Consider the following 6,000-nt stretch of genomic DNA (forward strand, 5'->3'; position numbering starts at 1 on the left):
CTTGGAAAAGTTGGCTCAGTTGAAACTTGTAAGTCAAGGTGCACCTGTATTGGGGAAAGACCCAGGTTGCACCGAGGTTTCTACGAAATCGGAAAGCAGATCGGCTGGTGCTTATCGGAATTATAGAGAAACATATGGTCCCCTTAGGGGGGGTGCTAAGTAACCCATCATTAGTAACTAGTGATAGGCTTATCGCGAAGGCATTTAATCCGTTTTAAAAGCCTTTAATCTGGCAATGAGGGCCACAAGCCAAGAACACCAAAAGTTAGAACTCTTAGTATAATAACACATGTTACTGGCCGCATTAATCCCAGTGGCCGATTAGGTCCCACAGAGTAGGCCGTCTCCAGGTCCCATCAACCAGATAATGTTGGGCCTAGGGGAAGAGCCTTCTCTGTGGGGGCCCCAGCCCTCTGGAATCAGCTCTCCCCAGAGATTCGTACTGCCCCCACACTCCTCGCCTTCTGCAAGAGTCTTAAGACTCACCTATGTCTCCAGGCCTGGGGCAATTAGATCTTGGCCCGCTGACCAATAAATGTGATGCATGGTGTTTCTATATTTATTCTGTGAGCCGCCCCGAGTTTTTGGGAAAGGGCGACATACAAATCTAAATAATAATAATAATAATAATAATAATAATAATAATAATAATAATAATAATAATAGAAAGTAACAAAATACAGAACAACTGTGCTCATGTCCTGATGCAAAATAAACTAAGCACTCTTTTTGTATTGCAAAGAGCACTCTTCCCAAAACAACCAGGTAGTCTGTACAATTTCCCTTAAGCAGTCATTAAGTACTTAGCTAGCAGCTGTGAAGAAACTTCACACCCCTTCTTCTTCCAACGAAGTGAGACACGCACACACATACACGCCGCTCTGCTTTGTTTTCCATGGCGTGAAAAAGCAACGAAGTCCAGAAAACACAGGATTCCTGACGAACTGCGATCAGATACTCTTCCACAACAGCCAAACCCACATGCTGCTATTTATAGCAGTAGCCCTAATTAATGGATTAGATTACATTAGATTAGATTTATTGGATTTATATGCCGCCCCTCTCCGCAAACTCGGGGCGGCTCACAACAATAATAAAAACAGTACATAATAACAAATCCAATGCCCACCAATCTAATTACAGTTTAAAATTAATAAATTCATAAAACAATCCCAATGTATATAAAAACAGACACACAGTCAATCAATCAATGGCAAAACAACATGGGCAAGGGGGAGATGTTTAGTTCCCCCATGCCTGACGGCAGAGGTGGGTCTTAAGGAGTTTACAAAAGGCAGGGAGGGTGGGGGCAATCCTAATCTCAGGGGGGAGCTGGTTCCAGAGGGTCGGCCCCCCCACAGAGAAGGCTCTTCCCCTGGGTCCCGCCAGACGGCACTGTTTGGTTGACGGGACCCGGAGAAGGCCGACTCTGTGGGACCTAACCGGTCGCTGGGATTCGTGCGGCAGGAGGCGGTACCGAAGATATTCTGGTCCGGTGCCATGAAGGGCTTTGTAGGTCATAACCAACACTTTGAATTGTGACCGGAAACTGATCGGCAACCAATGCAGACTGCGGAGTGTTGGAGTGATATGGGCATACTTGGAGAAGCCCATAATTGCTCTCGCAGCTGCATTCTGCACGATCTGAAATTTCAGAACAATTTTCAAAGGTAGCCCCATGTAGAGAGCGTTACAGTAGTCGAGCCTCGAGGTGATGAGGGCATGAGTGACTGTGAGCAGTGACTCCCAATCCAGATAGGGCCGCAACTGGTGCCCCAGGCGAACCTGGGCAAACGCCCCCCCCCAAAACACAGGTGGCCTCCCTTATTTCTACGCATAATTCTGCGCTTGCGTGGGTCCAAAACGTCTTCATCCGAATCAATGGAAGATAAGGGAGATTGACTGCCTGAGCTGTGTGCCAAGCCCCCCTCTGCCGAGTCATTCCCACCTTCTTCTTCGTCCGAGGAAGCTAAACTCTGAACTGATTCTGTCGGCAATAACACAGGCCTGTGACATGTTGAAGTTTCCCCTGCATCCACCTCCCCATTCCCTGGGGCAGGAGCTGGGCCAGAGCCAACCACAACACTTTCCAGGTTTTCCCCAGTGTTTGAGACTGAATCCGGTGACTCCAAACATAGCAGGTGGTCCGAACCTGGACTTAGCTACAATGTGCCCCTTGCTGCTAAAATACTCAGGAGTCACTCATGGTAAATGTAGAATCCATTTCAACTGCACATAAAACAGTTTATTGTCACTTAAAGCAAGAGCTTATTTTAGGAGTCTCCAGAGAGTTTTTCTGCTGCTCTTAAATGGGGGAAATTACTCCCAAACTCTGCCTGACATTTGGAAGACCTACCTGTAGTGGAATAGCATCCAAGGGAGATGGGCTGTGAAAAGAGACATCGCTTTCTTTGCATACCATCAAAGTAAATCTGACGTGAAATTTAATTCAGGGGGGAAACCCTCTCTAGATTATGTTTCAGCGCATTGATTTATACCCCATCCACAATTGGAAGGAGGGTTTTTTTTCATGCATGAAAAAAGTCCATCCCCAGAATTCCAACTCCCAGAATTCCTCAGACAGTCATGCTAGCTCAGGAATTCTGGGAGTTGAAGTCCACATGTCGCAGAAGGGCCAACTTTGCCTACCCCTGCCCTATAGGCGCTCTGGAGGCCAAAACCGCCCCCCCCGGAGCCTCTGTGCAAGCCAAAAATCAGCTGGCCGGCACACATGTGCACATTGGAGCTGAGCTAGGGCAGGGGTAGGCAAAGTTGGCTCTTCTATGACATGTGGACTTCAACTCCCAGAATTCCTGAGCTAGCCTGATAGGCTCAGGAATTCTGGGAGTTGTTGTGGTTGGCTCTGGCCCAGCTCCTGCCCCAGGGAATGGGGAGGTGGATGCAGGGGAAACTTAAACATGTCACAGGCCTGTGTTATTGCCGACAGAATCAGTTCAGAGTTTAGTTTCCTCGGACGAAGAAGAAGGTGGGAGTGACTCGGCAGAGGAGGGCTTGGCACACAGCCAAGGCAGTCAATCTTCCTTATCTTCTACAGCTTCAGATGATGACATTTTGGATCCACGCAAGCACAGAATTATGCGTAGAAGAGACCAAGTAAGAACATATTACAGGAAATAAGGGAGGCCACCTGTGTTTGGGTGGGGCTGCTGCTATAAATAGCAGCATGTGGGTTTGGCCATTGTGGAAGAATTGCAGTTTCATCAGGAATCTTGTGTGCTGGACTTTGTTGCTTTTTCACGCCTTTGAAACCAAAGCAGAGCAGCGTGTGTGTGTGTGTGTCTCCCTTCCTTGGAAGAAGAAGGGGTGTGAAGTTTCTTCACAGCTGCTGGCTAAGTACTTAATGACTGCTTAAGGGACATTGTACAGACTACCCAGTTGTTTTGGGAAGAGTGCTCTTTGCAGTACAAAAAGAGTGCTTACTTTATTTTGACTTTTGTGATAAAGAACATTGTTCTGAATTTTCAAACGTGTGTGTGTCTGAAATTTGTATCCTTGAATTTTCGGGAGGCTCCTATCAGAGAGCCCAACAGAACAGGAGTTGAATCCACAAATCATGGAAGAGCCAACTTTGCCTACCCCTGATCTAGGGTAACAGCTCACGTGCCAGCAGATCTGGCTCCACATGCCACCTGTGGCACCTGTGCCATAGGTGCGCTATCACTGGTATGGGGTTTCCTGCTTGAAGAGGAGGTTGAGTAGCAAATCTCCAAGGTCCCTTCCAACTTTGTTATTCATCAATTCTGATGTGATCCTCAATTGACTTCTGCTTTGTCTACATCCTGGTGATAATCCTCGTGATAATCCGAGCAACCTGCTGTTTATCAAATAGCAAATACCCAAAGCTCATTAAGGGTCCTTCTGCCCCTGTGAATATTCAGCTCGGCTCCTATGAATTAATAAAAAACCACTGACCAAAAATAATAATAATGCCTCTCTGGTCTAGCCAGAAAATACCCCTCCATCTGACTGTAGTATTTATAGCTTCTCGGGCATTACACTGCGATTCCAAAATAAAATGATAAAATTAGAGGAGGAGGAAGAGGAGGGAGGAAGGAAATGTTTCAATAGTAGGAGTAGAGCACCATCTACCCAGAACATGATCTCATCTTCTCCTACAATCTGCTTCGGTTTCAAATATAACCCAAAGTCTCATCTAGGTGGGCTCTCGTTATGAGTCATGTACCTGCAGGCTGCTCTCAGCTGAATTCAGAGGCCTTCTTCTAGCCTTATTTCCCTCCCTTGCTAAAAATGGTAAGAAGCAGAGGTGGCATTCAGCTGGTTAAAATTGGTCCAGGCAAACCACTAGCACCCGCCTGGACATTGCAGAAATGGGCTGCTGATTACACGGTCCGATGCGCATCCCAGTAGGAAATTCCGAGGTGCGCACACAGAATCTCCTGGGAGGAAACGGGTCCGGAAAAGGTGGGGAGAAGCCCCTGTGGGGCCTCTCTAGGAATCTCCTGGGAGGAAACAGGGCCAGAAAAGATGGGGAGAAGCCTCCGTGGGGCCTCTCTAGGAACTTCCTGGTAGGAATCAGGGCCGGAAAAGGCAAGGAGAAGCCTCCGTGGGGCCTCTCTAGGAACCTCCTGGGAGGAAACAGGGCCATAAAAGGCAGGGAGAAGCCTCCGTGGGGGCTTCTCTAGGAACTTCCTGGGAGGAATCAGGGCCAGAAAAGGCAAGGAGAAGCCTCCGTGGGGCCTCTCTAGGAACCTCCTGGGAGGAAACAGGGCCAGAGAAGGCAGGGAGAAGCCTCCGTGGGGCCTCTCTAGGAATCTCCTAAGAGGAAACAGGGCCAGAAAAGGCGGAGAGAAGCCTCAATGGGGCCTCTCTAGGAATCTCCTGGGAGGAAACAGGGCCAGAAAAGGCAGGAAGAAGCCTCCATGGGGCCTCTCTAGGAATCTCCTGGGAGGTAACAAGGCCTCCACCCTCCCCGTGGTTTCCCCAATCACACACATTATTTGCTTTTACATTGATTCCTATGGGAAAAATTGCTTCTTCTTACAAACTTTCCCACCTGGTCACGGAACAAATTAAGTTTGTAAGTAGAGCTACCACTGTACATGTTGGTCGTTACCCAAGAGCCTCCTGAGGTTTCAGACATGGCGGAATTGAAGTCTCTAGGTCTTTACGGATTGAGTTGAGCATGTTTTTGGGAGCGCCGCCAATGCAGTCCAAGACAATGTTCTTCTGTTTCCTTCCCTGCTCCGTGTAATGTCTTAAAGTTGAGAGAGAGAGAGAGAGAGAGATTGGCAGTTCCTTCAGCACTAGGAATGATATCATCTCCTCGAGAGCCCGGGTGATTGATTGACCCGTTTTGTTCAGGCGAGGGAATGAGATGATAATGATGCTTTTGCTTTGCTACTGATGTGGAGGATCAATGGCGTGAACGGGAGGAATAATCAAAGCGGGCTCCCTCTCATTTGCTACAGGATGGCATCCATTTCACGCTAGCCAGTGGGAATTGAAAGCTCTTAGTAGCAAGGTGGAGAGAGGTTGGGGGGGCTCCTCTATATACTGAAAGGAAAGCACTGTGACATTTTTGGATGAAGGAAGATCCTGACACTCGTCCAAGAATTTGTTGAGTTCCTCGTTCAGAGTTACTTCAGACAATCGCAGATCGATCCCGAAGCTTGGATAGATCTCAAGAATTGGTATAAGCATCAATCTGTCCTTCTGAATTCTCACCGGGGAGCAGAAAGTATGGATTCCTTTTGATGGCGTGGTGGTGGGATAGATCATAGTGAGTTACTCACAGGTAATAGAAACATAGAAGATTGACGGCAGAAAAAAGACCTCAGGGTCCATCTAGTCCGCCCTTATACAATTTCCTGTATTTTATCTTAGGATGGATCTATGTTTATCCCAGGCATGTTTCAATTAAGTTCCTGTGGATTGACCAACCACGTCTGCTGGAAGTTTGTTCCAAGCATCTACAATTCTTTCAGTCAAGTAATAATTTCTCAGGTTGCTTCTGATCTT

This window comes from Erythrolamprus reginae, chromosome 10, assembly GCF_031021105.1.
Source record: "Erythrolamprus reginae isolate rEryReg1 chromosome 10, rEryReg1.hap1, whole genome shotgun sequence".
NCBI classification, from domain to species: Eukaryota; Metazoa; Chordata; class Lepidosauria; order Squamata; family Dipsadidae; genus Erythrolamprus; species Erythrolamprus reginae.